Genomic DNA, 12,974 nt, shown 5'->3' on the forward strand with positions numbered 1-12,974 from the left:
ACTCGGTAGCTGATGCATCACGCTTAATGTATTCTAAAGTATATTTACTTGAATCTGGCTATTGGCAAAAGTTAAGTACCAGTGTTTAGTAATGTCGCATTGATCAGGCCTCTGAGCTAGTCAGCGGGATGGAGCACTCTGCAATGCCGGGACTTTGGCAATGGTGGGAGAAACTCTTGTTTGGCTAGCTCTACTTTAAGTAAGTGTGTGTGTGTGTGTGTGTGTGTGTGTGTGTGTGTGTGTGTGTGTGTGTGTGTGTGTGTGTGTGTGTGTGTGTGTGTGTGTGTGCGTGTGCGTGTGCGTGTGTGTGTGACACTACTGTTTATATTTCAGGAATGACAATGCGCATCAAAAATAGTGCACATTGTTTCCTACTGTGAGGTGCAGGGAAGTATAGGTTGTAATTCCACAACAATGTTTTTGATTCTAGTTAACTAAACCCAGTTAGAAAATACATTTCTGTGTTGGCCTTCTCCTTGTGTTGACGCATAGAGGGCTGATGTTTAACCCCCAAACAACAAACATGGCCGTGCCTCTGTAGAGGCATTAATGTTTTTGTTTTTACACCGTCAATCTTCAAGTCTTGTTTAATGTCTGAATCATTTATAAATGCATTTCCATGTAAGACGTTTAATCCTAAAAATGTTGGCTCTGTAGCCGACGTCTGCAATTTGAGATGTGTGAGGGGACCACTTGCACTCATTGAATCTCTGTTTGTAAACCGTTTGCCTGCAGTTTGTTAAGGAATTAGTGTGTTGCCATAGATTATTATTTAGGGACATTTGCATTTGAAAGCACCCTGCAATAGAGGACTTGCGTTGATCAATAGCCCTGGTGCCTTATTGATCTATCCGCATTCTGATCGATTGGCAGAGACAATTTGGCCCAGAATGTTTAGGATTACTTTGTTGATTTGACCGAATTCATGTTTTAAACTACGATTGCGTGTGTAGACCTGTATGCGTCAATATAGATGCTGATAACAGGTAAAGTGCAGTAAAAAGTTTCCCGTTGTCAAAAAAAAAAGCAAAAACACTCATCGTCCTTTATAGCTGAGAATCAATATATTGATATGGCATGGGTGTTTATTGACAACGTATTAATTAGTGAGATCAGAAAGGGATTTCACTTTCAAGATGTTTTGCTTTCAGAGTGTTAATACATTCACTACAAGATATGATATAACATCATTATTTTCTAGAATAACATTTATTTGGGGATTGCATGCATTGTCATCTTAATTTTAATTAAATGGCAAGGTCAAACGAACAAACGAATAATAGTAATAATAATAATAACAATAATAAGAACAATAACAATAATATTAATAATAATAATAATAATAATAATAGGAATAATAGTAACAATCATATTATTAATACTAATCATATCAATAATCAAAAACATATATTAGAGTTATTGATAATACGAGTAACAATACTATTGGAATAAGTATAGCATGATAATCGCCTAATGATAATAACAAATAGGCCACAAACATTGTAATACTGTAACACACAACTTTTCTTTGCAATGCGTTTGTCAAATGCTGAACACGTGGTCGAAACAAGAGAATGCACGGCTCAAAATGTTGTCGATAAAACAAATAAAGCCAACATTTTATCGACTGCATCAGCAAAAGGAAATACATTTGAGGGTTTTAAATATCTGTATGTGTTGCAATATGCTTTCTCATTTGCTTTTAACTTGTAATATTTTGGAAGCTTGTTTAGCAGGATGGACGTTATTTTTCTATGTTCATGGTGTGCTATAGCCTACCATTTACTGACAATTCCTTATCACTGATCATTTAATCAATCATTAGTCACCTTAAGCCTATACCTGACGACACTTGACTCGCCTCTGTTCTGCATCAGGCTATATGGTTGATTGTTTAAATATCTAGGCATGTTTGACTATTATAGTTTCATTCTATAACTGTGCTTATGTCTGTTTGAGCTACGGATAGGCCTACTAGGTATGGACTGTTTTTTTCCATTTGTACAATGGAGGAACCATAGGACTGTTTCGATATATAACACTCCATTACCATCAATTATTAGCTGAAACGATCGATCACATCGGGTGCATTGATTGAATCGGCGCTGGTCGAACCTGAAAGTCTTTGTTTTGGCCTAGTCTACTGATAAGCAGACTTTATAATACAGTGCACTTGTGTTGATTTTGCATCCAACTCAACGCCTCGTGTTGTAGGCTCACTGGAATTCTGAGTCGCAGGGAGTGTGTGCTGTTAGATTTCACAGTTCACAGGTTCTCTCTGTACTCTCTGTGAGTATACGCCTTCATAGGCCTTCATAGGCCTTCATAGGCTATTCGATTGTTTTGCCATTCGTGTTTGAAAGGAGCATTTCAAGGATTACAGCAGACTCACCGTCATAAACCATCAATATTGAGTTTTTTGTATCATAATAATATAATATGATGTCAATATTGAGCCTATAGAGGAAAACGGAGTGGAGGATGCTGAGATTACATTTTGTAAACATGTTCCTTGATGGGACACAGCTCCACCATATGAAATTAAATATAATCTTTGAGACACAAAATATGTCTGTGACTAAACAGTTTACATTTTATGTTTAGCCAGAGCTGCAATGTCAATATCTGTCACCGCCAGATGACGTGTTCTACTTTACCCACTTAAGATGTTGGTGTCCTGAGAGGTACAGTAGGCTGTGTACACTGACATAGAGCCAGGTACAGTGTAATCACAGTGTAGGTATACAACACAATGGCTAGATGTGCGATTCGTAACTTTCTAAACAACATATGGATCCTTCCGTATTCCCTCTCCCCGACAGCTCAGTCCACTCTAACCACACACAGCAGGCTTCCCCACGTTCTCATTCTCTCATTAACCACCATAAAATACGACTGGATTTACTGAGCTTAACGCTAACACCAACTTATACAAGTTAACAAGCTCAGAGGGGATACAGCTATTTAATAGTAGATCAAGGGGGTAAAATGAGTAATATAATAGGGTAGAATGCACACTTACTTTATTATTCCCTAGCCAAATGAGAAGATTCAGCACCATCTTCATTCTGCTTAAATCGGCCCCCATAGGTCGAGCCTCTCCCTCATGTCTTATGATATAAACTGGATCCTTTATCACTGTCTTCAAACATAGTTCAACATATTTCAATTAAAACGGTGTTTGACTCAGTAGACTGAACACATTTCTGCACGGTTGTTCGTGGCTCAGTCTCATGAAACCAAATATTTCTGTACTGTAAATGTGCTGTTTCTGTACAATGCTGTCCTACTGCATCTTTTGATGGCTCCTTTGTTGTAACATATTCATTTGCTGGTGTAATTGGAGTTGCATAAAGTCACATGACATCATGAGAGGCATGCCTTTTCAAAGCATCACAAATAAATACTACAGAATCAAGGTTATTCCCTAAAATCAGGAAATTGGAAATATTCTACCAATATTCATCAATATCAACAAGCTCACTAGTGTACAATAAGCTGTTGCCCCCCCCCCCCCCCCCCTCACCCAACTAAAACTCCCAACCTCCACACCCGATAGCACTGGTTGCTAAGCGACAGAGGGAGAGATGGATTGAGGAGACATAGTCGATCAATTCTACAGAGAGAGAGAGAGGGAGAGTAGAGAGAGAGAGAGAGAGAGAGAGGGAGAGTAGAGAGAGAGAGAGAGAGGGAGAGCAGAGAGAGAGAGAGAGAGAGAGAGAGAGAGAGCAGAGAGAGAGAGAGAGAGAGGGAGAGAGAGAGAGAGAGAGAGAGTGACCCAGAGAAAGAAGAGAGGGAGAGAGGAGGGGAGGCAGAATGCAGAGCGATTGCAGTGATATTCAGGCTCCAGTCGTGGAGAGGGGTTAGAGATGATCTTTTGAAACATCTATCTTTGTTAACGTAATCCTGCCTCAGAAAATAAATCCATTTCTAGATCTGTCCGCCTCTCAATCTCTGTCCAGAACGCTGCACTTTAATACCTTTATCACTGCTACGTCACCCCCACTATGCTGAAAATTATTCCCCCCCCAAAATTGTATAATTGTGTATGCCATATACTCTCTTTACACACACACACACACACACAGACACACACAAACACACACACACACAGCGGCAGCACCCCCCCAATCATCCCCCCCCCCCCCCGTGTGTGTGTGCGTGCAGGGCTTGGTGTTGAGCGCATCGACTGAGTATTGATTCCTCCACTCACCTCCCTGCAGTCAGCTCTTGTCCTACATAGCATGCCCTGTCTGATTTCTCCCTTAATGGCTTTTATCCAGCTCCAATCTTTATTTAAACTGAAAAGTAGGAATTAGCACTCACTCCCATCCTGCTTCCCCTTACCCATCCTCTCACCCTCATCTCCAGGTACTGAACACACCACCAGTAAACTCTGGTGCTTCTTTTCTTGCTTTATTTTCCTTCCCCGTTCACAAGTACACACACAGCGGCAATCATTTTACCACCACCCACCCTACGTCTCTCTCTCTCTGTGGCAGCAATGATTATGGTGGAGTTTGTGTGTGTGTGTGTGTGTGTGTGTGTGTGTGTGTGTGTGTGTGTGTGTGTGTGTGTGTGTGTGTGTGTGTGTGTGTGAGTGTGTGCAAGTGTGTCAGAGAGAGAAAGAGAGGGACAATGAGAAAGCTGTGTGTGTGTATGTGTGTGTGTGTGTGTGTGTGTGTGTGTGTGTGTGTGTGTGTGTGTGTGTGTGATAGAGAGAGACCACGAGACAGAGAAAAATTGATTTAAAAAAAAACAAAAAACGATTTATTTTATATCAGGGGGGTTCACAAAAATACCGCCATTGTCAAATCAGTTTCAGATCTGTGCATATTAACAAAGAGACACGCTAACCAGGCACAGTAATGTATGTAGCATGCATTTCTATCTCAGAGGAGCTGACATTTTCCCCTCTAGAGATTCAGTGTGCAGTTATTGATGGACTTTCCTTATTGTAACTGGCGAGGCGCATGGAGCCACAGCCTGGGGAGGACCTGCTGCATGCCGTCATCCACTTCCATTTGATTTGATTCGTTGCTCATAGAAGGAAGTCATGGTAGACTCTTATCTTAGCCCAGCAGAAACAAGCCATACCAAATAAGACACCGCTGACTATCTGTGCTGGCACACACAATGGGGATTAATTGATCCTCTAATACCACAGATAAATCAATTCCCCACCTTCCCCCCTTGAGCTCCCCCCCTGTCCAATCGGAGGGCTTATCGTTTGATCAACACAGAATCCCTGGCCAATGGGGAGGAGGGTGGGAGGGAGGGTGACGGCAGCATGGAGGTGAGCCTTACAAGAGGCGAGAGAGGGAGTCCATCAGAAAGCCATCGGCAAGAGGATTGTTACTGAGCGCTATGGGACGGAGTAAGTGCTGAATACACAGCACCGTCGAGAGCCCGGTGTACAGCAACACAGGCAAAGCCTTCGTCTCTGCGGACAGAGAACAATGTCTATGTCTTACAACACACAGACAAATATCTGCTTGTACTGAATGTGTTTGTGAGCTGTAAACGGACAACACACAGAGCACACCGCACGGGCCCCTTTGAGTCACTGTAAACAAGATTATCCTGAGGACTCTATCATCACAGTGTCTCCTTTCGCCACACAGACACAGTACATGAAGGCTATGCCATCCTCCCTCCCTCCCTCCCTCCCTCCCTCCCTCCCTCCCCTACACACAGCTAAGCCTCTCTGGTCGGGGGGAATCGGCCATTTTCTCACAGTCACCTCATCTTATCTTCACACTCGTTTGATCCATCTCCATTAGACTATCGCCTGCATCCCGCCATCACCCTGACTCGCCCACATCTTTTGTCTCCCTCTCTCCGCGTCTCCCTGACTCTCTCTTATCAGCGCCTTGCTCTTTTTCTCTCCTTTCCCACAAAACATGTTTTCCTCATACAGCTCATATAATAACAGGCTAAAAATATGCCTTTTTTTTTTCTTGTGAGTATTGATTTTGCCCGTAGCATTGTCTATGCAGAGGGAGAGGAGAAAAACAGAGAGGAAGGGTAGGGGGGCTTGGGGTGGGGGGGGGGGGGGGGTGGAAGTAGTAGGAGGAACAGTGAAAGGATAACTCTATGTCTGGGGATTCTGACACCTTTTGCATTTTCCTTTAGCTGTTTGCAACATAATTATTTTGAATAAATTATAATCACACATACTTAGATCCGTTTTTTTTTTTTAAAACCGATTTTTACATTTCCAAAAGCACAGCGGCTTTGCATTTGTTTACATTGTTACCGATGTGATGTATTTGATGGTGCTCACAAATATTTGACAGACTGTACAATTGCAAATATGTACAAAATATATTTTGCTCTGCGAATGGTTGGCTCTTTTGGCACTGGTGTGTAATGGGAATGGAGAGAGCTGATCAATAGGCTATTGATCGCAGCTGGCCAGAGTCAGGGGAATTGAGAGTGAGAATAGAGGGGAGGGTGGGGGGTGGGGGGTGGGGGGTGGGGGGTGGGTGGGGGTGGGGGGTGGGCTGCAGGTTGAATTTTTAAAATCTTCTATTTCAGAGATGACAAATAGTCTGTTTGAAAAGAGAGGAGAATGGCAGAGCGCCTCTCCTTCCAGTATGTGCTCTGAGCGGAGATCTGAGACTGTGCTTCCCAGAAGTTGTACCTCAGATGTAAGCAGTCTACTACAAAGTGAAAAGGGTTTCTAAGGCTACAGCTTGTGTGTGTGTGGATCTCAGTTTAAAAGCTCTCTGATCTCTCTGATCTGTTTTAAAGCAGGATAGAAGCACATAAACTAAGACTAGGCTTTAATGATTTGTACTGCTATCCTGTACAGTATGTAAAACCCCATCCCTGTAACCTCAGTAGACTCACTCCTGTGTTGGGCCACCCGGCTTCCTTATGACATGTAGCCTGTCAAGGCTGGCCCCAGATACGTTATCAGACCAGTTCACTTGGCGTTTAGGGAGCCAAGCCAAGGTGCAAAGTGAAAAGAAAGTAGTTGAGCAAACAAAGTACACTTCAGGCTAGCAAGATAGTGTGAAAACCGTAATACCGGTGGCGGTAGGTGGAGGTAGAAATCCTCCACCTGCCTCCCCTGCATTATACAGGCAACATTCATACAGGATACACGACGAAAACACTTATACAGAGCATAGGCTATGAATGGCCAGGACCTATAGTATCCCATTACGGCTGACAGCGGCGTATACTGTAGGGCCAGCTGGTAAGAGAGCTACCCTGGAGGAGGCAGAGAGAAGTGGTTAGAGCCCTGGCCTGTAAGGGCCCCTGAGAGAGGAACCATCCTGTAGCACAGTAAAAGTTCTGTGGTAAATAATGTATTGAATGCAAACTTAAGGTCCACAGGGAAAGACCACTGGGCTCATTACTCTTTTCTGTTGCCTTTTTATGTCGCGCAGGTTGAGAACGATCGCTTCCCATTCTCCTTACAGTACCTGCGGATGTGGATATAGGTATTGTCTTGTTTTCCATAACGCACTCAGGTTGGCGTACACTACACCAGCGCGCCCACGGGTTTTGCTGCCCTCTCATGGTTGGCGTGTGTGTATGTGTGTGTGTGTGTGTGTGTGTGTGTGTGTGTGTGTGTGTGTTTGCGTGTGTGTGTGTGTGTGTGTGTGTATTTGCGTGTGTGTGTGTGTGTGCGTGTGTGTGTGTGTGTGTGTGTGTGTGTGTGTGTGTGTGTGTGTTATCTACACCGGTAGCTGAGGCGGATACGTGGGCCTGGGTCTGTGTGCCCTGTTAATGTGCCCAGCCGGGATCCATTGATCTCTGTGCAGGATGTCAAACATTTTAACGCGGATCTTGTCCTTGTTATTGCCCTACACAACCAAGCTGTTAATGCATTAAAAATCGTTTGGCCCTATCTTTCCCAAAGCCATCTCTGTGCACTGCCCAGAGCAACAGAAGAATATGACTCCATTGTATCAATCACCACTCCTGCCCCCCTCCCTCCACCTCTCTGTTTCTCCCCCTGTCCTCCATCCTTTCTGTCTCAATCAATCTTTACGACACCCGGTTGCATCTCCCTAATGTTTCCGGACTTGACTGTATCCCTGCTCAAAAATTCTTAATTAAGCCTGTTCCTGGTCTGTTTACAGTTGGGCAAATTACAATCTGACAAGGCTAATAAAATAACATTTGAGGGAGGAGGCCAAGAACAGCATATAGGACCGTGCTCTCTACGACCCTCACCTCCTTCACCTGTCTCTATCTCTCCCTCACTTTATCTCCCTCCATCCTTTTCCCTCCATATCTGCCTATTTTCTACCTCATAGGTCAGGGAAGGGGGGAGGGGGGAGGAGGGGGGGGAGGGGGGTGGTGGTACCAGTTGGTCAGGCCCCTACAGTGTGTTCATTTCAGCCACGTCGGTTGCTCAGATTCATGAAGCTTCCTGCCTGCATGTAGCTCAGCGTCACTGCTGTGAGTCATATGTCTGTGCCAGTGGAGGCTGGTGGAGGTAGAAATCGGAGGACAGGCTCATCGTAACGCATGGAATGGTATATGGAATGGTATGAAACACACGTCTTTGATACCATTCCTCATTTCATTCCGTGAATTACAATGAGCCCTTCCTCCAATGTCTTCCTCCACCAGCCTTAACTGGTCTGTGCCTGTACATGAGCATTTTCTTTGATTTAGAAATCGACTCATACAAGTTCAGGAATATATAGTTTACAGTTGATATATCGGTATTTGTGTTCTTGGTTTGGTTGGGAGTGAACGGATGCAGAGGTGAAGTGTGGAATTGGGGACATCTCCAGGTGTTTAGGGAGACCCTACCATCGTTGAACAGCCGGGGGTGGGCCAACCACACGTGCCCGGGGTCAGAGGTCATATGAGGGACAAATAAGGGGTGGCTTCCTAGGCAACTTGTAAAGACAGCAATAGTCCCAAATATGAGGTTATGTTAGCAGAGCTTAGCAGAATGGAAGAAATCAGACCAATGGAATTAATCAGTGAGAATAGTTGAACAAGCAATAATGATAATCATATAGACTTTCTTTGAAGAGTGTGTATGTGTAAGTGTGGGTGCATGCGTACATGCGTGCATGGGTGTGTGTGTGCTTGCATGCTTGTATGTTAGTGTATGCCAATATACATTTGTGTGGGAATGTGTGTGTGTGTGTGTGTCTGTGTGTGTGTGTGTATGTCTGTGTGTGTGTGTGTGTGTATGTGTGTGTGAGAGCGTCTGAGAGTGTACAGTATGTTTCTCTATCGTGTATAGGTACACGATTTAATTAGGAGACTGTGTTGGTTTCTCCACACAGTCTGACAGCAAAACCCTGTAGAATATGGCTGAATTGTATCTTACACTTGGCTGAAGCTGTACCTCACATCGGATGTGTGATAAATCCATTCCTCTGAGTGAGAACCTTTCAGAGAAGCTCTGTGAACACATCTTCCCCTCCCCACCATGTCAGCCTAACAGGCTACACAGCGGAGTGTGATGTGCTACTCTCTCACAGGGAGTTGTGTGAGGTGAGTGAGGGAGAGCATGTGTCATCGAATCAGTGTGTGTGTGTGTGTGTGTGTGTGTGTGTGTGTGTGTGTGTGCGCCTGTGTGTGTGTGTGTGTGTGTGTGTGTGTGTGTGTGTGCGTGTGTGTGTGTGCGCCTGTGTGTGTGTGTGTGCGTGTGTGTGTGTGTGTGTGTGTGTGCGCCTGTGTGTGTGTGCGCCTGTGTGTGTGTGTGTGTGTGTGTGTGGGGGGGGGGTGTTTTTGAAGTGTGTGTCTGAATGGCCATATTTAGAGCAGTTAATCAGAGGAGAGGTCTGGAGTGTCAGACAAGCCCGGTTGAAGACTGCTCAAGCCCTCTCAGTGTGTTGACACCTCTTAACCCCAGTCTATCATATCTCCCAATGACACATCCTCTCAATTGCCACTTGCCACTGCACAACTCTCCAAAGAAAGCAGGAGTGCTCACTACAGTGATCGTGGCGTTATGAATGGAAAACACAGGTTTGTGGTGTGAAAATATGGGGGATTAGAACAAAATAGGTACTGCTTCACAATAAGTGTTTCTGAAAATGCTGTGTATTTATGTGGTAGTTACATAGGAGTCTGACTCTCCTGGTAAAGGTCACAGACGGAAACGTAGACAATAGGCAACAAACAAACACGGTTTTATTAGCCAGACAATTAATCGAATCAACTGTTTCAATGTGGTCATTTTTTAGGTGAAGCGCATGTGCGGGAGTATTTATGCTGAGCTATATGAGAGCACATATGGTATAATTACAATATACACTCACTGAACACTTTATTAGGAACATTATACTAATACTGGGTAGGGCTTCCCTTTATTAGGAACATTATACTAATACTGGGTAGGGCCTCCCTTTATTAGGAACACTATACTAATACTGGGTAGGGCCTCCCTTTATTAGGAACACTATACTAATACTGGGTAGGGCCTCCCTTTATTAGGAACATTATACTAATACTGGGTAGGGCCTCCCTTTGCTCTCAAAACAGCCTCAGTTCTTCGTGACATTGATTCCACAAGATGTTGGAAACATTCCTTTGAGATTCTGGTCCAGGATGACATGATTGCATCACGCAATTCCTGCAGATTTTTCAGGTGCACTTTCAAGCTGTGAATCTCCGTTTCTACCACATCCCAAAGGTGTTCTATTGGATTCAGATCCGGTGACTGGGAAGGCCACTGAAGAACACTGAACTCATTGTCATGTTCATGAAACCAGTTTGAGACGACTTTTGCTTTGTGACATGATGCATTATCATGCTGGAAGTAGCCATAAGAAGATGGGTAAATTGTGGCCATGAAGGGATGCACATGGTCAGCAACAATACTCAAATAGGCTGTGGCATTCAAGTGATGATTGATTGGTATTAACGGGCCCAAAGTGTGCCAAGAAAAAATGTCCCACACCATTACACCACCTCCACCATGAGAAGGTGTACAGGTGTTCCTAATAAAGTGTTCAGTGAGTGTATGTAGGTAAGAAGATTGACATTCAGTTCTGATGACTATTCTCTGCCTGGTTGTCCCCTTCACTTTCTGATGGATGGATGGATGGATGGATGGATGGATGGATGGATGGATGGATGGATGGATGGATGGGTAAATGAATAAAAGGATGGATGGATAGATGGATGGACGGATAAACTGACAGGCCAGTGATGGAGTGAAAAACAGCATCTTTATTATTCCAGAAACAACCGATTGCAATGAATGTTTAGCCGAATTATTCTCTCTCATGAAAAAACTGAATCTCTCTCATGCAAAACTGAATCTCAAGAGGAGGTGCAAGGGGTGGCTGGACTGTCAGTTGCTAGTGTAAGTGGGGTCAGAGGGTTAGGGTCAGCAGAGAGGGGTCAAAGGTCACAGAGCAGTGGGTCTTGTTAAAATACCTTTTAGCCTCCTTGAGGGATGTTATGTAATGGCTCTGGGAATAGTTTGGGTAGCAGGTTGAGGAGGTGGATGCCAGATTATATATGCACTATGCTCTACGCCGGATGTATATTTATGACCTTTTTTATATAAGGATTCAAAGTAAGTGCTCGGAGGTCAAGAGGGGTCAGGGTGAATGTTTATGTGTTTTTTTGGGAGGGGTAGTATTATCATCCAGTTTAGTGAGGATATGGAGGTCATCTTCATGTAGGGTAACATAGTACTGTAGGTTCGTCTGAGCCATCTAGACATTTGAATGCCAATATAATCAGTATGTCTGCTTCAATCTTAATCTTTAACGTGGCGATAATAAGCGTATTAATTTTCATACGTTTTATTCAATAGCCTTCTATCATGAGCGATGGCATCCCCTTTTTTTTTTTTTTACAATTCTCTCTCTCTCTTTCTCTCTCTCTCCTCTCTCTCCTCTCTCTCTCTCTCCACATCACCATTGATCATTCTACAGCGCCATGCAGTCTCTCTTCTCTCTCTCTCTCTCTCTCTCTCTCTTCTCTCTCTCTCTCTCTCTCTCTCTCTCTGTTACCTTCGCCCTCACACCTCTAACCTCCCTCCATCCTCCAGCCTCACACTGTAAAATTTGTCCTTATTCCCTGTTTCTGTACTGCTAACCGTGTGCACTCCCTTTTATCAGTCGGGAGCTGTTAAATTAATAAATTGATATTGACGAGCTATCAGCCGGGGGATAAATTATTTGGGAGCAGAAGGCTGGGGTCACGTGACTTTTAGTACCCACGATTCTGTAATTATTCCCTATGTGGAGAGCGCTGGTGCATTACCCCCCCACCCCCCCAGCTTATACGTACATTCACACATTGGACTATAAACATCCCCACGTACAGTGGATTAGAGGGGACTGTGGGGAATAGGGATGATCATTATTGCGATCATAATTGTCATTCCGTCCCGTCAGACAGGGATAAGAGAGGAATATTGTACGCTACATTATGATCCAAATGCACTCACAGGACACATTGAATGTGTCTTAGTGTGTATATGCACAGTGCATGTCAGATGTAGGCCTGTAGAACATGTAGAATCAAATGCAAATGTACACTATTGACTAGTGAGTGTATACATTGCATTGAGCACAGTAGCCTACCTGCTAAATACTAAATGATGGAACCTTTTGTTATGCAGCTGATCCTTCTGTAATAAATGCAAATGAGAGCAGCAAAGTGGGAGAAAGGTGAGGGCCTGCAGATGAAGGGGCAGTGAGCGTGTCAGAGTGCCAATCATGGAAGTGCTCGCATTGCCCTCCGGCCACCACTGACCTCTTGACCCTGGCCATGGCCTAAAGGTTAAAGGTCACCAACAAGGGTCAGCAGGGATCACTGCTGGCCTGGCCAGAGAACCGTCACCATAGCAACATCACTCCCAGGGGACAGAGAAAGGGAAAGGGCACTGGACTCTGCTCTAACCACCCTCCAAGGGTGTGCATCACATCTGTGCTGCTTTTACACGTACACGCATTTGATTAGCACACAATGCCTTACAGTAGCCATGGACAGATAGCCCAGGTCCAGTAAGGAACCGCCATCAT

The sequence above is a fragment of the Argentina silus genome (genome assembly GCF_951799395.1).
Source record: "Argentina silus genome assembly, chromosome: 6".
Classification (NCBI taxonomy): Eukaryota; Metazoa; Chordata; class Actinopteri; order Argentiniformes; family Argentinidae; genus Argentina; species Argentina silus.